The 27420-nt window shown below is 40.6% G+C and overlaps 1 long non-coding RNA gene across 1 annotated transcript; it reads left to right on the top strand.

Annotated features, from left to right (window-relative positions):
* LOC109503565 lies at window positions 1-24818 on the top strand. Its single transcript, XR_002162637.3, has 3 exons — window positions 1-213; window positions 23253-23347; window positions 24384-24818. It is a non-coding gene; the product is annotated as an uncharacterized LOC109503565 (long non-coding RNA).
* Window positions 24819-27420: the final 2602 nt, after the last annotated feature.

The following is a 27420-nucleotide window of genomic DNA, read 5'->3' as shown; positions in this document are numbered from 1 at the left end:
CGCCAAGCCTTCCTCCATTAGCCCTGCAGCCCAGAGACTGCCAGGTTCAGTGAGTTTAGCCCTGAGCCGATGATAAACAAAGACCAGGAAGTCTGCTTGGCGGGAGGAGGGAGAAAACAACTCCAGTGCAACCTCACAGGGAAACGCTTTCCTATTAATCTTTGATTTTCGGTGCTATGAGTTCCTGGCACTTCAGCACTTCATAAAGAAGCGGTAAGTGGGAAGGAAGAGGTGGAGAGAAAGAGAGAGAGAAGGCGGTCCCGGCAGGGCAGAAGTGTCACACAGTGGCCTTGTTACAGGAAGGGAGTGAGCAGGAGCATGTGCTCAGAGGAAGAGAGGAAAAGGTGGTGGCTTGTGGTTGCCAGGTGCCAGCACTGGAGGGCAGGCCTGAAATGTTTCAGTGTGCTGGAGAAGTTTCCACAACTCACCCTGTGTGGTGGCTCAGCCTATACCAGGTCCTGGATACAACGACTGGGGAGTATTCTGGGCAACTCTGGGTGTGGATCTGTGACCAAGAAGTTCCTTTTAAGCTGGTGATATGCATACCAGTGTGGGAAAGGAGGTCAGGGGGCTAGCCTGGCCTCTCAGTAAGTTAGTAGCTGCCCCTCTCCCGTGCTGTCCTGAGAAGGGCAGAACCAAATCTTGAATGCCTGCCGAACGGGGTATGAGATGCTGAGGGCAGAGACCCTTTGCATTTGTCTCAGTAACTCAGCATTAAACTGGTGCATAGTCAATGTTTGTACAATTTTTCAAATTCGCAGATGCTCCTGTGTTTCCGTAGGTTTTGCAACCTTTCCTCTGTCTTCAGGAAAGAGCACTCTGGGATTCCTGTGTCATTTCCCTCGTGTCTTTGTGGGACATTCCCAGAGAGAATTTTAACCCCAAATAGTAATAAGAATAAGAATAAGAATAAGAATAAGAATAAGAATAAGAATAAGAATAAGAATAATTTCTCTAAACAAGTAACCTAATTATGAGTTTGGTTTGACTTTCAAACTCACAAAGCTATGGAAACGAAATGATAGAATCCAGTGTAAACAGCCCAGCTCACAGTGAGCTCAGCCTCTTTTTCAGACAATGGGCTAAATTAATTGTTGTCTGAAAGAGGAAATCCAACTGCAAATGCCACCAGGCAGATTTGCTTTTCTTCTCTATTCCAGAGTACAGTTAAACAGTCTCTGCTGGTCTACAAAACAGCACCCTTTGGGATATTTTCCCCTGCAAAGAAAGGAGAGAACAAAATAATTTTTGAAGGGTTGTTGTACCTAGACTGGTGCCTCAAAAGCTTTTAGGTCACTTCTATTGAACACAGAGGAAAATAGGGCTGTGTAATTGGCCAGGAAATAAAGGAACACGATCTGTTTTCACCTCCATTATCTAACTAATGGAGGTCACTATGTCTGATTGTGACTAAGGTTAATCATTCTGACAGATGTACCTGTGGAGACTCAGCTAAGTTGTTTTGCTCGTCCCTTGGCTGAATCGGATTGTCGTCCCTTTGTTGGGGTGGGCAGGAGTGGTTTATGGCATCCAAGTTATTATTTCCCAGTAGGTTTCTTGCATTTTCAAATGGGAACACACGTTTATTTTCTTTGGAAAGTGCATTTACAACCAAGCTAATTGGCTTGCTTCTCCACTGACCAAAGACCACGGTTATTGGTGGTGTTAAGATCATTTATAAACTTGCTGAATATAATCTTACAGGCTGATAAAGGAAAGGAATGAACAAAGACCACATCACAGCTGGAACCTGAATGATTAGGGAGGGACAGCAGTGTTGTTAGGATGTTGGGGAAGAGAGGACTTTGGTACTAATGCTGTTTCTCACTTGCAAACAGTGAGAAATACCCCCAAAATACCATTAGTCAATGATTCCATTTAATGTAATGTTTTAACTTCAAACTAGTTTCTATTAAAAAGTGTTTGGGGCACCTGGGTGGCTCAGTCAGTTAAGTATCCGACTTCGGCTCAGTTCATAATCTCACGGTTCGTGGGTTCGAGCCCCAGGTCAGGCTCTGTGCGGACAGCTCAGGGCCTGGAGCCTGCTTCAGATTCTGTGTCTCCTTCTCTCTCTGCCCCTCTCCCACTCACACTCTGTCTCACTCTGTCTCTCAAAAATACATGAAAAAAAATTTTTTTTAATTGTTTGTCAGTCTGGATTTGATCAGCAGTTTTAAACAACTGGATGGATTCCCAGTCTTAGCTGTTTTCCCAGAAAATTGTTTCCTCATACATAGTGCAGCTAGTTTGCAGAAAGATGTGGGAAATTATTCTCCACATAAGCAAGTCTGCTGGGTATTAAGTATTTTTCTATAAAGTTACATGAAGTAACAAGATTGGGCAAGACGTATGAATAGAGTATAAAAAGTCAAAATGGCAGAGTTTCTTGCTAGGATTCTCTTGGCAATTTTTCCTAATGTTTGTGCCAAGGGCTCTCTGGTATAATTTATTAGCTCCTTTAGTAATAGTGAAATTTTCATTAGAAATGTAGCTCTATGTTACTTACTAAAAATGACTACTATTTTCAAATGCTTTCTAAGTGCCAGGCACTATTCAAAACCCTGCATGAATATTATAAACATCACAACAACCCGATGAACTAAGCCTTATTATTACCCCCATTTTACAGATGAGAAAAAGGAATGTAACTGTCCTGTGCCATAAAACTATTAAATGGTAGCATCATGGTTCCAGGCAGCATGGCTCCAGAAACCATGATATTCAGAGTGGGTCTGTGGACCAGTTATAAATGCAGATTCTTGGGTTCCCAGAACTCCTGAAGTCAGAATCTGCATTTTAATATCTCAGGAGATTCATCTGCACAATAGTTTAAGGAGTTCTGGTGTACTGTCTCCTTTTTGACTAGATTGATTTGGGCAAGGCATTTAACTTTTCTGAGCCTCAGATTTCTTGTCTATAGAACAGATACAATAGCACAGTCTTTGTAGATTTGTTGTGATAACACAAAGAAATGCCACAAAGAGTCTGGCATTCAGAAAGTACTTGATATCTAGGCAATGGAATGATGCTTAAGTATCCCCAGGCTTTGGGGCACCTGGGTGGCTCAGTTGGTTAAGTGTCTGACTTTGGCTCAGGTCATGATCTCACCGTTCATGAGTTCAAGCCTGGAGCCTGCTTCGGATTCTGTGTCTCCCTCTCCCTCTGCCCCTCCCTTGCTCATGCTCTGTCTCTCTCTGTCTCTCAAAAATAAACATTAAAAAAAATTTTTTTTAAGTATCCCCAGACTTCAAAAGTAGTCCATGATATTATCCAAAGAACTTAAAAAGACTATCCACTACTCTGCTTCTCCTTGCTCCAAATACTCTTTCCACTACTGAACAGTTGAGTGACTAAACGTTTACAGAAACCTGTTTTTTTTTTTAACTTTTGAATTTATGGTAGTACCTCCTGACTCCAAGCCTAGTACCCTTTCTTCCATATTGGTTTTATTGACTTTTTTAAAAAAATTATTTCTGTGGTGCAAAATATATCATACATAGATAAGGTAATATAAAACATGCATATGTGTAATATAAACAATAATCATAAAGCCATAAAAGCCATAAACTATAACCCAAGTCATAAATATGAAACTTTGATCTAGAATAAAATCTCTTACCTTGTCCAGTAACTTGGACACTACCTTGTGCTCTCTTTATTCCCAGAGAAAATAGCTATCTTGATTTTTGTATTCCTTTTTTTGCTTTCAAAAAAAAATTCTTTTAATGTTTATTTATCTTTGAGAGAGACAGAGACAGAGACAGAGAGACAGAGCATAAGCAGGGGAGGCGCAAAGAGGGAGACACAGAATCTGAAGCAGGCTCCAGGATATGAGATGTCAGCCTGATGTGGGGCTCGAACTCACAAGTCATGAGATCGTCACCTGAGCCAAAGTCGGACACTAAATCGACTCAGCCACCCAGAAGCCCCAGTTTTTTGCTTTAACAAAAATAATTTTACCACACCTGAATTCTATGTACAAGGGATTGTACAGGAAATATTCTTTTGTGACTTGTTTATTTCACTCAGTCTTATTATTTTTACATTTCATTCATGTTGATGTGTGAACCGTAATTTGTTAAAATTTTCATTGCTTTTGGGTATTTAATTGCATACATGTTCCACAATTTATCTGCTAAAAAGACTTTGGGTGCTTTCTCGTGTTTTGGATAGGTAGTGCTGCCATGAGTACTTTTACACATTTCCCTGACACACGTGTCCATTTATCTGGGTTGTGGCTTATGTTCATGTCGCCTCACTAGGGAAAGTTTCCAAGCGCTAGCACCAATCTGTAATCCCACCTCCAGTAAAAGAATTCTTATCGCACCGCACACTCATCCACACTTAGTATTGTAGAAGTTTTGGGCCAGTCTGGTGGGTGCATTATTGGAAGTCATTGCGGCTTTAATTTGTGTTTTCTTATAGTGAGATTGAATATCTCTTGCTAGGTTATCGTTCATTTAGGGTTCCGCCTTCTATGCAGTAACTGTTCAAATGTCTTTAACATTCTTTTTCTATTGGATTGTCTTATTCTTATCAATTCATGGAAAATCTACACATATCCTGGATACATGTCCTTTGTTATTTACATGTGTTGCCAGTATCTTTTGGTATTTTTGTGGATTTTCTTTGCGTTCTTTTAATAGTGTGTCTTGATAAGCAGGTGTTTTTAACTTTAATGTAGTCACATTTATTAATCTATTTCTGTATGTTTTGTGCTTTCTATGTCTTGTTTAAGAAATCCTTTCCTACTCCAAGTCATAAACATGGTACAAAATTCCACGTATTTATGTCTTAACATTTATGCTTTCAATCTACTTGGGATTAAAGAAATTTTTTTTGTTATGGAATGAGGTAGGATGTGCCATGTTATTTTTCTTCCATATGGGTAACCAACTGTCCCAGAACCTTTTATTGATAAATGCACTCTTTTCCTGTCCATCTCTAGCACTAACTCGGTCACATATCCAGTTTCGATAAGTGCATAGGTCTTTTCTGCGAGTTCCCGATTTTGTCCTTTGATCTATTTGCCTGTTGGCTTTGCCGATACTACACTGTCTTTTATAAAAAGCTATCTCAGCTTCTTCTTCAAGAGAGAGTCTTAGTTATTCTTGTTTTTTCTTTAGTTTTCTTAGCTGTAAAATTAGGAGCTAGTGCTAGATAATTTCTGTGGTTCTCTCTAACTCTGAAAGATTTATTTGATTCTATATGACAACATATTAGGTAATCACATGGTGGTTTTCCCTTGATGATACCATCAGATTTAGGGATTATTTTACCAAACTATATTAATCTTTTGAAATAATTTTACATGGTTCTGTTATGAAATTAACACTGCCCTTTTGTTTATTTTTGAGAACTTTAAATGTTTATTTTTTTAATGTTCATTTATTTATTTTTGAGAGAGAGAGAGACAGAGAGAGAGAGAGAGAGAGAGAGAGAGAGAGAGAGAGAATGCGAGCAGGGGAGGGACAGAGAGAGAGAAGGAGACACAGAATCCGAAGCAGGCTCCAGGCTCTGAGCTATCAGCACAGAGCCTGACATGGGGCTCAAACTCACAAGCTGTGAGCTCATGACCTGAGCTGAAGTCCGAAACTTAACTGACTGAGCCACCCAGGTGCCTCTGTTTTTGAGAACTTTAATGCTCTTAGACTCTACCATCATTTTAGGATAATGGCATTGTTGATACACAAGAGTTTTTAGAGTGTTACATGTGCCCAGCAGTTGCTGGGATTTAAAGGAAATGTAAAGAAGCATAAATCACTGTCTCTGGTGTAGAAGAATTCATGTTTTAGCTGGGAGACATGGCAATGACCCAATGCTATCTCTGACACATCTGGACTTGGTTAGTTAATTTTCAGGACCTCGAGTTTTTGTGGGTTTTTTTTTCTCCATATGAAAAATTAAGGTCTTATACTGTATTATGGTAATGCCTTTTTATTAGCTCTAACATTTGATGAATTTCCATATGACAGCTCTTTCTATTCTCCACCCATATGAAGGCCGTCAAAACACACATAATCTGCAAATAACTCATCCAAGAAAAAAACTTGGAAGAGACACTCTTTCTCTTTATAAACATTTTGTTAGTAAGAGGGGGGTGGGGAACCATATCTGTGGCAATAAAAGAAAAAAAAACAACAAAAAACAAAAAAACAAAAAATAACCTTTCTGGGTTTTTGCCCCCTCTGTTGAAATCAGAGTCTGTATTGTAAAGTTCTGTTTCTATTAACTAGTTTATCTTGTTTAGTTTGTAAGCCTGGACTCATGCCATGGTAAAGTGTTAGCTACCTTGTATGCCATCCAAATGCTGGATATGCTAACAAAAGAATTGCCTGAAAACAGCAAAGCACAGATTATCTTTGACACATTTTGAACCTAAATTTAAAAAAAAAGCCAAAACGGAAACCTGTTTCCCAAGAGAACTGCTGCAGGGTGAATTTGCCTTGCCCTAAGGAGGAAAGGGAAATTTCCAACTACACAGAGGTAAAACCATGACTAGAATACTGATTTCCAGCCCCAAATTGGCTCTTTCTCCCCATAGAAGTATATGACTCTGACACAGATGGCCTTTTGGGGAAGGCTCTGTGAGAGAGGAGATCCACTCTCTTCTAAGTGATGAAATGATTTTAAAATGATTCCTCTGTATGCAAATAGCATTTCCCTAGGAGTGCAGAGAGGAAAGTCATACCTTGCAGTACACTATAGCAGTAAATATTCATAGATGAACTCTTTCACTGAGGTCAAGGCTAGTAAATATTTCTTCAAGAGATAGAATTTATGGCAGCCAAAAAATATGTCTGATCTATATTTTTACCGAATATGTTATGGACTGAATTATGTTCCTCCCAAAATCATATGTTGAAAGCCAATCTTAGAATGTGACTTTTTTCAAAGATGGGACCTTTAAGGAGGTAAGCAAGTATAGTAGGTCTTAAGTCTGGGACCCTAATCCAATAGGACTGGTGTCCTTATAAGAAAAGGAAGAGACATCAGGGATGGGCACATCTGGAGAAAAGGCCATGCAAAGACACAGTGAGAGGGTAGTCATCTGCCAGCCAAGGAGAGAGGCCTCAGCAGAAACCACACCTGCCCACACCTTGATCTTGGACTTCCAACCTCCAGACCATGACAAAATAAAAACTCCCAGTCTGTGGAGTTTTGTTATATGGCAGCCGTAGCAAACTAACATAATACCTACAGAATCTCCTTTTCTGAAATTTTCTCATTATTATTCTGGGAATAAAGGAACTGCTTTATTGACTTAATTCCATAAAAATGTTCTAGCTGAAGCCTCCTGCCCTATCAAGTAAAGCACAAGCACCTTGCCTCTTACTTTGCCTCCAGCTACTGCTCTGCTATTACAGAGCCTCTTACTCTTCCTGTCCCATTGTGCTCTCTCTGATCCCTCCCAGGGGCGCTGGGCCGGGTTGGGGGTGGGAGCTGTAAATAAAGTAGGGTCACCCAGACTCGAGATGCAGGGGGATTCCAATTTTTCAAGTTGACACATAACATATAACTAGGTAAGCAAATATCAAGAATACTTGGGCAATCATGTAGCCAAAGTGGAAAGTTAGCATTGATTTGGAAAATACAAGCAAGGCAGGGGCTAATTTTCTTAGAAGTAAAATAATGACTCTTTACTTTTGGGTTTTTGTTTTGTCTTAAAATTTTTGTTTTTTACATTTATTTATTTTTGAGAGATAGAGAGAGACAGAGCACAAGCGGGGGAGGGGCAGAGAGAGAAGGAGACACAGAATCCAAAGCAGGCTCTGAGCTGTCAGCACAGAGCCCAACGCAGGGCTCAAACTCACAAACCATGAGATCATGACCTGAACTGAAGTCGGACGCTTAACTGACTGAGCCACCCAAGCACCCCTGTTTTGCTTTGTTTTTCATGCAGAGATCTCTGAATTGTCACTGGGGGTATTTGCCCAAGTTATCTTGCTTAACTGTTTACCTGGTTCACATTCTTACATAATGCTGTCTACTTTGTAATGAGTGAGCATGATTCAATTTCACCAAATCAGCATTTTCTGAAATGCATCTTTTGTTTTTTTCTCTGACTTGTATGTTTTTTAAAAAAGAAAGGGTTCTGTGGTCAAGAAAATTTAACAGTCTTCTCCCCCGCAACTCAAGGCACTCATTTTTATTTATTTACTTGTCATGATTTATTGCTGATTACTATGTGCCTAGCACTGTGTTGAGTGCTTTTTGTGCATTCTACTGTTTCATTCTTGCATTATAATTATAAGGTATATGCTCATCAATTTTATGTATAAGAAACTTGGGATCAGAAAAGCTAAATGATGATCCCAAGCCTGATTAGTGGCAGAGCTAGGATTTGAAAACAGATCTGTTGGGGCATTTAAGCACTGGGTGCTGCTACCTCACAGTCTTTCATGGATCAGGTGCACAAGTCTCCCAGACTGACACATACATTGCAGGGTTTCTCAAACCATTTGACACAAAATCCTTTACTGTTTTGTGTGTGTGTGTGAGTGAGTGTGTATGTGGACTGTCTTGGGAACCTTGTTTCCCACAAAGCACACTCTGGAAAAACTTAAAAACTGGAAAAAAGTGACCCAAATATAACAGTTTTAATTGGCAAAAGGATCTTTGTTACAGAAGTACAACTAAAATACCACCTAAGACATCAAATTCTTTGTAATTAATAAGAAAGTCTTTTTAGGGGCACCTGGGTAGCTCAGTCAGTTAAGTATCTGACTCTTGGTTCTGGCTCAGATCATGATCTCATGGTCCATGGGTTCGAGCCCCACGTCAGGCTCCACATTGGCAGTGTGGAGCCTGCTGAGGATTCTCTCTCTTTCTCCCTCTCTCTCTGCCCTGCCCCCGCTCAAAATAAATAAATTTTTTAAAAAGTCTTTTTAAAAAATATTTAATGGTGACTATTCAAGATCACCCTAGAAGCAGAGCCTGAGATGGTTATGCGTATGCAGGAGATTTGTTGAGGGGATACTTTCAGGAGAGAGGGAACCATGAACCCAGGATAGGGCAAGGGAAGCTGGCTAGCAAGGAGGAGGCCTCAGTGGGGGCCCACCTTCACGCTGATCCCATAGGGAGCTCTGCAGCATAAATTGCACCACATTGTTGATCTCATATTGAGACAAGGGAACTGGCTTTTTGTGGTCCTGTGTCAGTCAACCTTTGGCTTCATGCTGCTCCTACATGTGGTGGGGTGGGAGGGCAAAACTTCTCGAGGCAGCTCCTGTTGGCTGGAGACGGTTCTCTGGAGACGGAGCACAGCAGCTGGGTGGTGATTGATGCCCCAGCTCAGTAAACTGGATCTGGGTGACACATCAACAGCACTCACCATATCCTCCCCATGTACTGGTCAGATCCACTCGCTTCTTATATCAAGTTCACTCCATCTACGTATAGATTCTTCACAATTTTTTTTAATGTTTATTTTTGAGAGAGAGAAAGAGAGAGAGAGTGGGGGGTGGGAGGGGGCAGAGAGAGAGGGAGACACTGAATCTGAAGCGGGCTCCAGGCTCTGAGCTGTCAGCACAGAGCCCAAGGCACGGCTCAAACCCACAGAATGAACCATGAGATCATGACCTGAGCTGAATTCATGACCGTGAGATCATGGCCTGAGCTAAATCAACTGAGCCACGCAGGCGCCCCTGATTCTTCACAATTTCTAAGGGAATCTTACAAAGGCAGATTTGATGGGGGGAACTATAGCCCCACTACTGCAGTTTGTCCTGGGACAACAATGGACATTCCACCACCTTCCTCCTCCACTTGTTTAGATTACCATCCCTTTCTGTTAGTACTTATGCTAGCCTGCGTGGCTAGTCTGCGTGGATTGCCTGGTTAAGTGACCCAGACCTTCCTCCCTGGGGTGGTCTGAGCCACTGGTGAGTGGTTGCACTTGCCCGTGTGCAGCTAAAACTGGGTATGGAAGTGTTAATTTATGCCCCAGTGGAACACTGAGAGCCAAATATATTCCCCCCTAGCCCATTATGTAGCATAAAATCTACCTTCATGTAATCATCAGTGACTCCTGCAAGTGTGCTAATTATTTTTGTGCCTGCTGTTCTATTGGCACAAGTAGACTCAAATGACAAGGGGGCAGCTGTAGCTTTAAATTCAGTGATACTCTTACTATGTGCATGGTGTAATTGATCTCCTGTTGGGAATCAGGACACTCAGACTCACAGAAACTAAAGTTGCAGGAATAGGAGGTATGAATTCCCCAAGTGTGTCTGAAAGTGATGTTAAGGGTTTCATCATCATGGCCGTTCATAATGGATAGTTGACATTTTGGCTGTCCACTATCCAAACACGCTTCTTCTTTGAGGAGACTCTCAACAATAGCGAGGGGGTCAAGCTTCGACTCCCAGTACAGAGGCCAGGGGAGATGGACATTACACTTCCCCTGCCCCCGGCAGCGAGAGTGGCCAGGCGAATGTCTCTCTCAGTTCTTGACTGTCAAGTGGGATCAGACAGCTCTTAGTCCCTGCAACTGCAGCCATGTGTCCACAGCAACAACAGTAGAGACAACGTTCTATGAAGCAGTTTCTGTGAAAAGTTCTTGGCTATGCTTTCCTGCCTTGTTTTTGCTGGGATCTGCATGTCTGGCCTTTTCTGCATTCTGTCTGCAACCCAAGACTCTTCCAATGATTTCCCTTTCTTACTAAAGTATTCCGAATCAGTTTTTTGTCTTCTCACCAAGAACTTGGACTAATATATGCTCCTTTGTTGGCAGCAATAAAGCGTCTGACAAGGTAGGTAGTGCTAGGTAACAGACACAGAAAGATATGAACCATGGCCCCTAGAAAGAAAGATACTAGATAGAATGAGAAGATGAGTCTGTGGCAGATATTCACAGAACCTGACCAGGCAGGGAAGGGCCTCACTGAAGAGGAGAGACTTGAATTATGTTCAGGGTAGCTGATACCTAGTTATTGGAGTTACCAAACATACACCAAATAAATACCACCACATTTACCCACATTATCTTTGTTTTTAAACTCCAGGGACCAAAGTCCACCTAATGGGAACTATTAGCTCTTATTATCTTTCAGCTCATGTGTCTTTCTGTCCCATATCATGGAACAGTTTGAAATGGAGAAATAGTCATATCTGTACTACCACATTCATCAGTCCAACCAAGATTTTCTTGTTTTCTTTTTCAGAATAACATTTTCCTTAAAACACTGATTTCAGAGTGTCTGACTCTGAAATCAGTATTTCCAAACCACTCTGAAATCAGTATTTTGTCCTCCCTCCCTCCTTCCTTCCCTTCCTTCTCTTCTCCCTTCCGTTCTTTTTTTACTTAAAAAATTTTCATTTTATGAATATTATTATTCAAAATATTATTTCACTTTAATATGTATTCATTTCAGAGGAATTAGAATAGGAGAAAAATGTACATCAGAAAGCAGTAATTATCAGTAATCATTCTTGCCATAGGTCTTTTGTTTTTGTTTCTTTGGTATATTTCCTTCAAGATTTTTTTCCTACTCACTTAAGCCTATATTAACCAAATCGTGACAAGGAATTAGTAATGTGAAAAGATTTACACGTATACAATTTATGTATATGTAATAAATATATAATATGTTCTGCTTTATCCACTTAATATTTTCATTTTCCATTTATGAAACCATTTGAAGATGTCATTTTTTATTACATAATTTTCCAGCATATGACATAACTTTTATGCGTTCCTCTAACATTTGGATTGTTTCCAAACACTACAATCAAATTAATAGTACGAATGTTTCATTTGTTCATGAATCTTTCCCCACATATCAAATTGCCCTTTTACTTTAGCAGAACTACAAGGTTAAGAGATACAAAAATGTTAAGTTTATTAAAGCATAGTGTCACTTCATCTTCAGAAAGTGTGCACTAATTCACGCTGTCAGCAGCCCTGGTGTGATTACCAATCTCACTACTGTAGCTTTTCAAAATTATTACTAACTGGATAATTAGAATCGTGTTATTATAACAAACTTAAAGTTATAAGTTCTGCTCCTGCTTTGATAACCAGAGTTATCACTCACCTGTCATTCCAGATTTACAAATGTATAGCTTGTGAGTGGGGAGGTGCAGATGATTTTTAAAACATATTCTTTATCAGGAAAATGTCTAATATGAGTTGAGGTTTTCTATGAAAGGAGAAAGACTACAATGACTGTAATTTTCTTATCTGCCTTGATAACCCCATGTGCATATTGTCTGTTTTACATATAAGCAAATTATGTGGATATATTTTCTATCAGGTTGTACATTGTCTATTGCAATGTCCTCTTTCAAACTTAGGGAGTTTAATCTGAGTCTAAAGACGACAAAAGTCTTTTCTTGTCTCCCGAAAGCAATTTTCCCCAAAGCAACTTGAGAACTATAAACCTAGCAATTACTAGATAAGTTCCACTGGCAAAATAAGACGTTTGGGGCTAAATTACCTGATTTGTATAGAAAAGGACTTCAGAAAACTCAGAAGTAGCACTTGAAATACTACTAACTAGACAATATGTGGAAAAGAAATTGAGTTTTGTTTCCTTTCCCTACAAAGATGTTGATTCTAAATTGTCTGGAAGTCCACATAGTAAGAATATTTTAGATAACATTTTTCAAGTCAAGTGCAACCATGTTCTTAAAGTCTTAAAATAATATCTAAAATGTGATGAGATTTTAAAGCAAGAACTTTCAGATACAGGTTTTGTCACCTCAGCTTTTGACTCATTATGGCTGATACACACTTAAAAAAATTTTTTTAGGGGCACCTGGGTGGCTCAGTTAATTGAGCGTCTGACTCTTGATTTCGGCTCAGGTCGTGATCTCACAGTTTGTGACTTCGAGTTCTGCATCAGGCTCTGTGCTGACAGTGCGGAGCCTGCTTGGGATTCTCTCTCTCTCTCTCTCTCTCTCTCTCCCTTCCCCTCTGCCCCTCCCCCATTTGCTCTCTCTCTCAAAATAAATAAAATAAAACAAAAATGAAAAATTTTAGAACCTGTTAACATCTTTCCTTTACACCCCAATCAATTGCTACCTGTAGAAGAATGAACCCCAGGATTCCCTAATACGCACTCATACACATAACACGTGTAACTACACCATATCTTCCCTCAGCTTTCCTTCACTGACTGTGTCACTATTCTCCATATAAAACAACTAAGAAACAAAACAAAATAGTGGGTTCTGCATCTTCTAGTGCAATTTAACTTGATGCCCACAAATGAAGCATTGGCCATTTTTAGCATCATACCGGGTAATGCAGTCTAGGGGAATTGACTTGAGTGGAAGGGAAGGCATTTCTTCTAGTTTTTTTTTAAAGTTTTTTTTTTCAACGTTTTTTATTTATTTTTGGGACAGAGAGAGACAGAGCATGAACGGGGGAGGGGCAGAGAGAGAGGGAGACACAGAATCGGAAACAGGCTCCAGGCTCCGAGCCATCAGCCCAGAGCCTGACGCGGGGCTGGAACTCACGGACCGCGAGATCGTGACCTGGCTGAAGTCGGACGCTTAACCGACTGCGCCACCCAGGCGCCCCATTCTAGTTTTTTAACTAAGCTCTCATGAACTAAAAAGCTGGGTGCTGGGTTCAAGCAAGCTTTATCACTCATCTGCATTAACCATGGATTTATAAAGTTTCTGGGCATGCAAAAATATTATGTGATAAAATTTAAATGCTGGGAAGGTAACCAACAGTGACATGATTTCCTGCTTTAGTATGAAGATTAGCTAAACAGAATAATTGAGGTTTTTTTGTTTTTTGGGATTTTTTTAAGCACTAAAGCTGCCAAAGAGATTATAACTCAGCATTATCTGGAAGAAAAGTTGGCAATGTGTATCAAAGGCCATATCAAAGGTCCATCCTTCTTGACTCAGTGATTTCACTACTAACAATATATCCTAAGAAAAGAATCATAGTCTTGCAAAAAGATTTATGTGCAAAGTGTTCATCACATCATTATTTGTAAGATAAAAAATTGGAAATAACCTAAGAATCCAGCGATGGGAAAATATTAGGTGGAAACATATAAAATTGATGATATTCAACTATTTGACCTGCAAAAATGGCAATTTTATGTAGTTCAACCAAATATATATCAAATATATTATGTTAGATCCAATTTCTAGACCAGATACATCAACAAAGAATCACTAAGTAGAAGTATACTTAAAGATGTGAAAAATATCAGAATATATTGATTGAAGAGGAAAAAACCAGTCATATAACAAAAGAGTCAACAGGACATGTCCTTCCTTTAGTGACTAGATAGACATATGCCCATGAATTAACATGATTAACATATGTTATCTCTGGCTGTAAAACTATGGATTATTTTATATTTATCTTTTGTACCTTTGTTTTCCAAATAGCCATGGTAATTATGTATTATTTTTTGCAATCATAAAAATACACTAAATGCTACACACACAATAAAAAGAAAGGGCAGAATATTTCCATGCCATTTTACTTCTGTAGACAAAGCACTTTGCTTCCCTTCACAGTTTTCCACAATTCTTGTCATGGATGCGTTTCCATTTTCAACTGGGCAGATCGTCATGGATGTAAAACAATTTATTATCCACCCTTAAATCAAGGTTGGCTTTGGGTTTATATAGTTAATTTGGAGAGGGGAGCTGTGCCTTCAGAAAAAAAGTTTTCTAGATGGCTGAATGTCTTCAATAGAAGAAAAGCTTTCAAAAGGACAGCCTTCTTTCCTGAAAGGTAAAATTCTCCTTAGGTTGGGGGAAGGGCATGGCGCTAGTGGGCCAAGACTGAGCCTCCAAGGCTCCAAGCACATGGGGCAGGGCATTAAAGGCTGAAAAAAGAAGAGCTTGGTGCCCTTACAGACCAGACCTACTCTAGTTCATGGTAGAGTAATCGAAGCATAAGATGAAAAAAGCAAAGCAATGGGCTTCTAATACCTTTGCACTTTGACACATGTGTGGTGAATTGGAAGGAGTTCTTAGGTTCAAGATCGAGTTGAGAAATCTATCTGAACTGGATTCTGTAATCCACTGGAGAGAGGAAACACATGTTGAAATATTAGGGTAAATGATTACAAATATGAATAAGTCCAGATTTGTTTCAAAACATGTAACATCTTGAAGTATGAATTTAGTTACTTCATAATTTGGCAAGTTACTTCATTTGGGAAGTTTGAAATGTGATAGTTCTTTGCTAGGGCCCTCCAGATGAACTGCTTGGATCCACCCAGAATTTCAGAAGTCCTGTTTCAGTGACAATGAAGGGAGTTCTCTCCTAGGGTTTTATAGAACAAGGAATTGGGAAAACACAAGTGATGTTATTGGTAAAATGTATTGATTTAGTAAATAGTTCATGTGGACAGGTATTGTGACATATGTTAGTGTCATTTTAACTACCAATTCCTCTACTCAACGACCAGCAATAGCACCAACTCCAGAGCTTGAGTGACTGGGCTTGAACACCAGCACTGACACTTATTGTCTGTGTGACTGCAGTCAAGTTACCTAACCTCTCTGTGCCTGTTTCTCTATACAATGACTGTAGTAATAATGCCCCCCCCGTTGGATTATTGTGAAGACTAAAGTGAGTTAAAATATGCAAAGTACTAGAATAACTGGACATAGTAGATAAGAGGGAAGTGGTAGCTCTCAGTATCTTAGTACTCTTCTGTCTTTTACATCAGTAGTTATTAGTTTTTTGTTTTGTGTGTGTGTTTTTTGTTTTTTTTTTTGACCCAGCATAGTGAGAAACACAGTATCTTCTCATCGGTAATAGCAGCTTATTATGGCAGTGATTTTTAAAGGGAGGGTGTGGGGGCGCCTGGGTGGCGCAGTCGGTTAAGCGTCCGACTTCAGCCAGGTCACGATCTCGCGGCCCGTGAGTTTGAGCCCCGCGTCAGGCTCTGGGCTGATGGCTCGGAGCCTGGAGCCTGTTTCCGATTCTGTGTCTCCCTCTCTCTCTGCCCCTCCCCCGTTCATGCTCTGTCTCTCTCTGTCCCAAAAATAAAATAAAAACGTGGAAAAAAAATTAAAAAAAAAATAAATAAAGGGAGGGTGTGGAAACTTCCCTTGTGTGTGTCAGGGAGGGGTGGGGGTAGATATTAGACTCTTCAGTGGAGCCCCTCGCTTTGTAAAAGCTTTCCAGATAATTTTGATACCTACTTCATTCCAGTGAGGACGACAGGGTAAAATAGCATATTTGAAGACACAGTTCTGCATCATCCTCTTCCAATCTGTACTAACCTATCTCCTTGGGGACTTGCTGCTCCCGGACACAACAGTTCTCAGACACCCCTCTCCCCTACCAACTTCAAATATTACTGTCATAGGTTTGCTTCTTTTTGCTAAACTTTGGTGATGTTATTAATACCACACCTGTCTTGGGCATTCTTTTTGCATCTGCACGCAACAAGCACTAGCCACTCCACTCTGACCCCTCAGGGAACCCTGCTACCTCCCTGAGCAGGAAACAGCTGCCCATAGTCTATACAATGGATGTATTCTATTACGGATCAGCCCTGTGATTTGGGGCAGGAAGAATCAATAAATGGGGATGTTTTTAAGGCACTGCCTCTGCCTTTGTTGTGGGAAAACACACAAGGCCACTTCTCTGCAGCACTCTGTCTTCTACTTCAAAATCTTCCAGTCAGAAGAGACTTCCACTCTGGCCACAACCAGGACGACACTGGGACTCTTCATGGGCTCTTAGCACTTTTGCTTTGATGGCCCCTTTCTCCATAAAAAATGTTAAGTTACAATTTTATGTTTGTATTGGTATAAAGATGGATATATCGATATTATATATCAAAACATTTTATTCAGCCTAAACATTTAGATTTTTTCTTCTGATTTAAAATTTTTTAAATGTTTATTTATTTTTGAGAGAGAGAGAGAGAGAGAGAGAGAGAGAGAGAGAGAGACGGAGTGTGAACTGGGGAGAGGCAGAGAGAGAAGGAGACACAGAATCTGAAGCAGGCTCCAGGCTCTGAGCTGTTAGCACAGCTAACAGAGATCATGACCTGAGCCAAGTCGGACACTTAACCTACTGAGCCACGCAGGTGCCCCTTTCTTCTGATTTTAATAGAAATGAAAACATTTTCATAGACCCCTAGGAACACTGTGATCCTGAGCTATAGTGCGCCCCCGCCCCCTGCCACCATGCCTAACGACAAGTCGACAAGTCGGTCCTCACCACAGCACCTGCCTGGGGCCCGGCACAGAAGAGAGTTGTCATTTTCCCCAGCCCCCTCCTAGCGCTCACATTAACTCCAAGGCAAAACCTAGGAGGAGCAATTCAATGAGTAGAGAATCAGGTATGTTAGCATCCTACAACTTAGCAGATATTGTTGCCTTTGGTCTTGAAGGAATAATAGTTATCAATGTCTACAATGCATAACTACAAATGACAGCACCTTATCCCTAACAAATATGGGTTGTTAGCTGAATTGCATGGGATTAAATTTCCAAGGGCAAATCTACTCACATCAGGTGATGAGGTCCTACCCAGTCTGGATACTATCATGGGAATACATATGAGGACTCAGGTTTATTGTCTTATGCATACACTTGCCCCTGCCTTTTATATTTAGAAGCACACCCCATTGTATACCGGCTGGGGCAGCTCTGACTTGTTATAATGCTGTTTATCTCAGAAATAAATTTAAAAACATGATGTGTGTGTCTCCATGGTGATGTATGCGATTTATGTATACATTCACATTTACATGTTTCTTTGTTTCGAGTGCTATGGCACATTTCCAGGAAATGAAAGCAAGAGTTACAGATGGTTTTTTTTAATGCTGTTGGCCAATAAGCTTTAGCTCTAAACACAAAGACTATGAGACAGTGAGTACTATAGCAGGCTGGTCTGAACTCTGTGATTTCTGAAACGTGTAGTTTACTCTGCTGTAACTTCTTTTTCTGCAATTTAGTTGGTATTTTGTAAAGTACCTTCAATCATTAATGGTTCACCAAGGCTGTGTAAGTAATAGCACCGAAAATGCTGCAAAGTATCAAAGGAAAAGTACCATGAGAACATGAAGGGGCGGAAAAGCTCCTAAAAAAGATGCTTTCAGAATGACATAGGCAGAGATCAACAGCTACATTTGGAATTGCTGTAGATATTTAAGAGGACACCAGAGGACACTTATTTTATGTCAATAAAAGTGAAAATTTAGATGAAATAGATGAAGTCTTGAAAATGTTTGTTATATTGAACTGACTCAAGAAGACTAAAAATCACCCACTTGAGGTAGCACTTAGAGACAGTTAGCAACCTTGACCAGACTGGTTTCAGTGAAATAATGGATGGGAGGAGAATAAAGAGAGACAGTAAGAATGGACAATTCTATTGAAGACTTTCGATGTAAAGGGGACAGATCTGAATCTGTTCCAGATCCTATCCTACACCCCCCCACACACATGCACACACAGATTGCCTCACCACTTGACTGAATACACCTACTCTGCGAACTCCTGGATTGGATACTGAATTCTTTTTATGCGATTCCTGCCTGGATAGATCACACTTGCAGATATTTAGATGACATCCCTTTGGATTATGCATATCTTTGCCTGTCTCTACAGTCAAGGTGAGCTAAAGTTATGCTAATGTTCCAAGTTATTCCATGCTTTTAAATATCTAATTGGATTTTTCAAGATGTGTTGCTTTCCCACCCTTAGTTAGGATCTTATTATCGCATATCTATTATAGTACTGTACCCGTCTTCTAGCCTTCAGGTTTTTTCCTTGACATCTGCCTATATAACTCAGCCAGACTGGCATTTGCCAATATGGTTTCTAAGGAACACTAGTCCCATGGGCTACACTACCAAAAAGGCTTCCACGACCAGCTGAGGTTAGGAACCATCACCAGCTTCCCTATCACCTCTTGGAAAAGCGACAGTGCACAGTGTATGAATGCTTTTAAGGAACCCAAAACCCATTGAGTTTTACTTAACACAGCCTTTAACAATGGAGATACTTGTGATCAGGTCTGACAATATGTTAAGATATCTGCAATTTACTTTAAAATAGCTTCAGCATTGACTCAGTCTGTGGCTCTAAAAGAAAAAATGCACATTTCAGACGGTCAGCCAGCATTCTGAACTACAGAACTCGTTATTTAAGATGCTTCTGTTATATGTGTCTCAAAAAATACCCTTGTTTGTTAACTGGCATGGTGAATATTAGAAGCTTTTTTTTTTTTAATTGGTGAAAATAATGGCTGATTAGCCTGACAAATGGTTGGAATGAGTTCTCACTGGGGAAATTAAAGGTATATAGGATATGCGGACTGGCTAAAATCTGAGACTCGCTTGCATTATAACCTGGTAGCAAGGTCATGTGAAGTAGATGACCTTCACTCACCTCAAACTTCTGCAGTGACTATCGTTATCTACTAAAAAAATCATGAGTCAGGCATTCCTAAAGATTGTTTAAAACAGAATTTTATTTTTAAAAAATAGGCACTGTGGATTGTAGTGTACAAGATATGTAAGTGAAGGATGAGATTTGAGGCAAAACTCTAAATAAAGTTTAAAAAAGCATCACTTCCTCTGAGTATACAGATAATGATGCATTTGCTTCTCTGATTGTATTACCTCAAGCAAGGGAGAACGGCTACAAGAAACAAACCTAATCAAAACTTGTCCAGAATACTTGCCTGGAAATTAGTCATGAATCTCTATAAACCCTACCTGTCCTCTCAGTTCATCTAGAACAAAATTATAAAAAAGAAAACAGTGCCGTTGCCATGTTGATGCATCTATAATTCACAGAGCCCAGGGGATCTAAGTAAAAGGTGAAAACTTCCAACTGTTCAATGCTCTGGTGGGTGTTGTGAACTGACTTGAACATATTTGATTGTTTATAAGAATCAGATTCTTTTTGATTAGAAGGAATTAAGAGCTAGAACTCTCCTCCTCCCACAACCTACCTTTCAGATAACAATGAAGTCCAGAACCGCACAGCATTCTGCTACACAAACACACACTTGTCAGCGATGATCATTATCACCTGTCCTTGTCAGACTGATGAACTCAAAACTCTGTTCTATCATATGCCCAACCCATATCTTTCAGGAAGGCTTATTTCAGGGAAAAGTAATAAATTCTGGCAGAATTCAGCTACCTTCCCAGTTAGAGTCAATGAACAACAATCCTTGGGGAAATCTGCTGCACACGGGAATATATCGCAATCCTAAACCTACAGGACCATTATAAAGAGTATGAACTGGTAGGCTCAGGTTTGCTAGAAACTTAGATGCCCTTCAGGCTGACACAGAAATGCTGGTACAAAATCCCCAGACAGCCTGAACATCTTGACCACCACTTGTTTCAACAAAGAATAAATCAATTAGGCTAATTAACCAGGCCTCTTTTGTTGAACAAAAAAGAGATAGCAGAAACACTTGTCGTAGGCTTTTTAAAAGTTACTATAAATTCCAAGAGTGTGTTCTCCATTAAGGTTGAGTGTAGGGTTAATTTAACTAACATAACTTCCTATTCCAATGACTGTGAGGTATCTGGTACTGGACCAGTCTTCCCACCATTAACAACTGGATGTATGTATTCAATGACTGTTTTCAGATGTTGAACAACTGGCGGTTGTAGAATGTATGTATTCAATGACTGTTTTCAGATGTTGAACAACAGGCGGTTGTAGTGATCCCAGAGGGAAAAAACAGTGTGAGCCTGGTGATCTCCCGCCTTCTGCCTGGAGGCATTTTTCAGACTGTGGCCCTAAGAGGAGCTACTCAAGCACCGCATGACCATCTCACTGAGCTGAGTACTAGAAGAAGGGAGCTGCACAGAGAAATCTACACAGTGATTCCTGAAGTATCTGCCTAGTAATCTGCTCGTTCCTTGAACGCAACTTCATGGGGCTAGACCAAGAACTACTGAGGAAAGAAAAACCACCTGGAAACCACGTACTGAATAGCTATTGGAGTTTCCAGAGGGCTGGAAGACGTTTCCATTCTAACCTCCCAGAAAAGAGAAACCTTCCTGTACCTTCTGGGCATTCACTGGAGACCCTTGAAAGGTGATGCCTTAGGAATAGGGCTAATCTACCTCTAGAATAAATGCAACTCAAGATCTTCCATAACAAAACTTCAAAACAATCTTGAAAAGATCAGGCTGATCTGCAGGAACATTAACTACCCACCAGAACAAAATAACACTCCTTAAAGGAAGAAACAAAACCCACCTACTCAATATAGCACTAACAAGATCTATACAATAAAACTTACAAGGATGTAATGTTTCCCAAGGACTGGAGTGATCACATTTCTGGGTTTGGTAGGATATTCCTTGAGTTTATTATGTGTCATGGAAAATATCCAGATACAGACCACTTGTCAATCTTACCTGGGAAATTTTGTTCCTTTCATTTTGGAAAGAGCATTGTCTTGGGAAATATGGGTTGGGGTACAGCAGAGGCAGAGTGGACTGAAGCAGCAACCTAGGATGCATGTGGGATCATAACTGCACTTTGACAGTCATTGATTACATGCCTGCTGTCTATATAGCATGGGGCTAGGCACTGACAGCCACAGAGACATATATAGGCATTGAGATATAAACATAAATACCTATAATTAAAATTTGAGGGGCCCCTGGGTGGCTCAGTTGGTTAAGTGTCTGACTCTTGGTTTTGGCTCAGGTCATGATCTCTCCATTTGTGGGTTTGAGCCCTGCATCAGGCTCTGTGCTGACAGCACAGAGCCTGCCTGGGATTCTCTCTTCCTCTCTCTCTGCCCTTCCCTCACTCGTTCTCTCTCTCTCTCTGTCTCTCTCTGTCTCAAAAATAAATAAATAAACATAAAAAACAAAACAAACTTGAGTGAAAAAAGTGAGTTAGTACAGGGGCAATATGGTAGAAGGTCTCACAATTGATTTCAGCCAAAGTGGTGGGGTGAGACTAAGAAGGAAGGCATACGAGGGAAGGAAAGAAGTGCTCAGAATTTTTCCAACCTGGCTGCTATATAGTCTCAGGGATTGTGCTCTGTGGTTGCCTCTGCTCTTTCTCAACTTCTGGTCTGGTTCTAGGATTCTCTCCTCCTGAGAACTCTGAGGTTTGCTTCTGCAGGGATCTCTGTGCCATTGTCCCCAAAAAGGACCAAAATGGAGTCAATGCCTGGGATCAAGAATGGGGTAGTGAGCTGTGAAAGAACTTATTCCTTTCATGAATTCTGGAAGCACAAAAGGAAAGAAGGGTTAAATGCATGGATTAAATGAGAGTGAGGAGTAGGGTGTGTAAGTAGCCCATGGGGAAATGTCAAGAACAATAGAGGAGTGTATTTAGAGATTGTGGAAAGAAAGAAGTTCCAGATTCGAGGCTCCATACAGGAGGAGGAGTTGGAGGCTCAGGGTGCAGAGCTAAGGGCCTGGCTGGGAATTTCTATGGGAAGTGTCTGGTAGTCATGGGTTGGAAGACACATAGCTAAAGAGAGAGAGGTCTGAACCAAGAAAGATGCGCCTGAGTCCTTGTCATTAAAGAAACCTGACCCCTAGAGATAAAGGCAGCTGAGAGAAAATTCAGCTTTATCTAGAATGGGGAGAAAATGAGGAATATAGAGGCTGAATTAACAGGTAAGGCCAGTGAGGACAGGAAAGGAGCGGTCGGTGCTTTAAATCTATGACAAGTTTGTGTATCACTATGAACTAAGAAATCTTGTGGTTGTAGCATCTCAATTCTATGTACTTAGCTTGTACAACTAAGATTTTCTTTATGGTATAAAATAGTTTTACTTTTGAAGTGAAGTATTCCTTCCATCTTTTATTAATTCTCACCAGTATACTTATACCAGAATTTACCACGTGTTGGTTTCTAAATTATTCTCTTGTTTCTTGAAATAGTTTATCTGAGAATATATTTACATACATGCTAGTAACCACCACATTTCCTCATCCTTGTTCTATCTCATCTATTTATCTCAACTTTTCTGCTTCTATATTGAGTTCCAACACAAGAATTAGCTTTTCTATGAAACCTTCCCTGACTTCAAATGAACTTGATAGTGGGTTGTAGTACAACGTTTTTCAAACCCTTTGTTACAACCTATTCCTGGGGCCTGAAATCAAGTTAGAGAGTTATGACTAATATTTTAAAATGTGAAATTGAATACAAAAGAATAGAAAATATTAGCATGCCTCACATGTAGTAATTATAAGTATCATATATCATATATTTATACACATATGGATATTGGAGTGTCTAATGTAAAATGTATTTCTGACTGTACATTATAGTCAAAGATATTCTGAATGTCACAGATGCTGCAGAAAGAGTGTTGGCGGATGTGAAGGACTGAGAGATCCGGGCTATCATCCCAATTTCATCACTGTAATTTCCAGGTGACCCTGGGCAGGTAAGTCCTTCCTCCCTCTCTGGTCCATAATGATCTTCTCTTGTAAAGTGAGAGGGTGAAATTTGTTCCCCAAACTTTTTTCAGCTTTCAGCTTTTAGGAGTCTTTGATTCTTGGAACTGCAGGGAACAATTTTTGGGAGGAAAACTGCTGAAGTAAAAAGGGGCTGAATTTCAAGGATGCTGTTTTTGGAGGAGGAGGAGGACCTAATTTGTCCTGGGCAGTGGGCAAGGTCCTTAACACAGAGTGTTTCTAGCCCTTATGTAACAGAGGACTTTGTTGAACCCGTCCAACCATGATGATTTGGATTGTGCAACTTTGGGTGTAGAACCGAAATTCTTCAACAAAATAGAGGGGAGGAAAAACAATGGTGAAAAGGATTTTAGGAGAAATAGCCCATGAGCCTGGGTCCTGAGTGGAAAGAGGCCACCAAAGAGAAGACTTTGGTGGCTAAAACAGCCAAAGAAGGAACATTAGAGAATACAAATACTTAAAGTTTGTTCTTTTTTGAATTGAGATAGGGAGAAGGAAGGTTGTGCAATTCAAACGGATCTTCTTCATTTCCCCTCTAACATCTGCAGAAAGTCTAAAATAGTTCTATGCACGTGCATTCTCTGCAGTAACTCAAAGAGCTGAGAGGCTTTACATTGTGAGCCTGGCTTTGCTCAGCACGAAAAAAGCACATAAAAGACACAGGAGCCAGAGGAAAGGAGATCTCCAATTACTGCACACCTGAGCAACAACCCTGAAAGAGAGCTGGTGTTATCTCCAGCTCCTCAGGCCATACTAAAAAAAACACCCCAGAGGTCCCTCACTGACATTTTATACAGTGAAGGGCCCCCTCCCCCCTCCCCCTACCCCAATCAAATACGTTTACAATTCTCCTTGAAGAACCGGAACCCTTTTAGGAAGTCATGGTCTAGGACAGGTTTTATTCGCCATTAAATTCTCCTTTTTAGAAAGAAAAAAACATCCCTATGCTAGTGTTTTAGAACCTAACAAACTGCACATGTTTCTGATACTTTATTCTTTCTCTAGGTAACTGAAAAAAAAAATCGTTCTTACCATGGCAACCTCCGTGCTGGCTCCAGAAAATGCCATTTCTTATTGTGCTTTGGTATACTGAACGTCAATGGAACATTTCTGTAGGGATCAATTTTTTTAAGTAATCATCTTTTTTATATATGTTATTTAATTCCTATCCTTCAATGCACCAACATTCTTAAATGGCAAATGAAAATTGCGCTTTCCCAGTAGAGTGAATTAATTCTTAAACCAGGGCTTCCAACAGGTTGAGAGAAGGTGAATTGGTTTTCTCGCTGGACCCAGATGATATTTCTTCTGTATTTATGAAAGCAAGGAGGCTGCTGTCCCCTTGCAGAACCAAGCCACCCAAGCCTCTAAGAGCATGAAAGCAGCCTGCTAGGAAGGAGATGGGGTATAGCAAAATAAATGTTATTACGAATTTTAGCAGTACTCTTTGGCCTATTGCCTTTTTTCTACCTCTGCTTATTGCTTTAGAGGTCATTTAAAATCTACTACCTCAGGATCTATGAGGACCTTTTTGTTCACACCGCCCTCTTAGATGAATGGCCAGAGGTGGCCTAGGGTTTTGCCTCGGGTGGGAATTGTTGGCCTGGATGGGTTTGAAAATGGGCACATCCATGAGCTGGAGAATATGGATCCACAGGAGGCTAGAAGAATATGCAACTGCACTGGTGTAGCCTCTAATGGAAGGTGAAGTTAATTACCAAACAGATTCTCCAAATTGTCAACGCTGGAACTGCCAGAGAAAGAAAACCAGGTACTAAACACAGAACAGCAGGCAGGAAAACCCAGGATAAGCATATGGTTGTGAGGCAAACCATGACAGGAGGCTGACCTGGGGGATTCTCTGTGATAATTTCTTTTTTTTTAATATGAAATTTATTGTCAAATTGGTTTCCATACAACACCCAAGGCTCATCCCAACAGGTGCCCTCCTCCATGCCCATCACCCACCCTTCCCTTCCTCCCACTCTCCATCAACCCTCAGTTTATTCTCAGCTTTTAAGAGTCTCTTATGCTTTGGGTCCCTCCCTCTCTAACTTTTTTTTCCCTTCCCCTCCCCCATGGTCTTCTGTTAAGTTTCTCAAGATCCACATAAGAGTGAAAACGGTATGGTATCTGTCTTTCTCTGTATGACTTATTTCACTTAGCATCACACTCTCCAGTTCCATCCACACTGCTACAAAAGGCCACATTTCATTCTTTCTCATTGACAAGTAGTATTCCACTGTGTACATAAACCACAATTTCTTTATCCATTCATCAGTTGATGGACATTTAGGCTCTTTCCATAATTTGGCTATTGTTGAGAGTGCTGCTATAAACATTGGGGTACAAGTGCCCCTATGCACCAGCACTCCTGTATCCCCTGGGTAAATTCCTAGCAGTGCTATTGCTGGGTCATAGGGTAGATCTATTTTTAATTTTTTGAGGAACGTCCACACTGTTTTCCAGAGAGGCTGCACCAGTTTGCATTCCCGTGTGATAATTTCTTTGGTGAGCGGGAGGTAAGCAGTTAGGGATGCTATTATTTATAGGTTGAATTATGTTCCCCCAAATTCTTATGGTGGAGTCCTAACACCCATTACCTCAGAATGCAACCTTAATTGAAGACAAGTCTTTGGCGGGGGTAATTGAGTTACAGCGAGGGTATGAGGGTGAGCCGTAATCCAACATGATTAGCTGGGGGAAATGTGGTCACAAATATGCACGGAGAAGAATGCCACATGAAGATGAAGGCAGCGATCAGGGTGATACTTCTATACACCAAGGATGCCAAAGATTGCCCCAGCAAAACCACTGGAAGCTAGGAGAGAGGCGGGAGCAGATTCTCCCTCACAGCCCTTCAGAAAGGAGCCACCCGTGCTGACATCTTCCCTGCAGCCTCCCAGCCTCCACGACTGTGAGACCATCAATTTCTGTCATTTAAGCCACCCAGTTTGTGGTACTCTGTTATAGTAGTGCTGGCAAACTAACACAGACACACTGAGGGATTTCAGTTGACCATACCTCATTATAACCCTCCTGCTGCTGGTGTTCAGGTGAGGGACAGTAGAAGTCAGGTTAAAAAACAAAACCACCTGTCCTAGTGATTATCCTCTCACCGTAAAATCTGCCACATAAAAATTAATGACAATTCTGGAACTGCTTACCACAAAAGCAGATGGGAGCATCAAATACCATCTAGCCCAACCTGTCCTTTTTAGATGTGGAAACCAGAGCCCAGAGAGGAGAAGGGCCCTGCCAGGTCACATGGTGAGTCAGGAGTCAAGGACAGACTCCTATCTTAATGTTCACAAGGGCTGCCACCACAAAGTACCATGAATTGAATGGCTTAAACAACAGAAACTTGTTTTCTCTCAGTTCTGGAGCTTAGAACTCAAAGATGAAGGTGTTGGCAGGCTTGGTTTCTTCTGAGGCCTCTGTCCTTGGCCTGCAGCTGCCCACCTTCTCACTGTGTCCTCACATGGCCTTTTTCTCTGTGTGCACACCTCCCTGGTGTCTCAGTGGAGTCAAGTGTTCCGATCCTCCTGTTAACACCCTTTCTTCTCAACTTGAAGAACTCCCTTTAGCATTTTCTGTAAGGCAGGTCTAGTGGTGATGAACTCCCTCAGCTTTTGTTTCTGAAGTCTTTATCTCTTCATTTTTGAACAACAATTTTGCTGTGTATACTATTCCTTGTTGGCAGGGGTTTTTTTCTTCCTGAGCTCTGAATATATGGTACGACTCCCTTCTGGCCTATAAAATCTGCTGAAAAATCTGCTATAGCCTTGTGGGGTTTTCCTTGTATGTAACAAGTTGCTTTTCTCCTGCTGCTTTTAATATTCTCTCATCTTTAACTTTCAACAATTCAATTATAATGTGTCTGAGCGTGGGTTTCTTACGATTCATCTTATCTTATTCAGAACTCTCTAGGCTTTCTGGTTCTGGGGTGTGTCTGTCAGAGTGCTTTCACCATCGACTGAAAAAAAAAAAAATCTACCCTGAAAACCCAGAATCATCAGGGGCAAATGAAAAACATGTTTTT

Source organism: Felis catus, chromosome C2 (genome assembly GCF_018350175.1).
Source record: "Felis catus isolate Fca126 chromosome C2, F.catus_Fca126_mat1.0, whole genome shotgun sequence".
NCBI classification, from domain to species: Eukaryota; Metazoa; Chordata; class Mammalia; order Carnivora; family Felidae; genus Felis; species Felis catus.
This window is presented reverse-complemented; position numbering and strand designations above follow the sequence as displayed.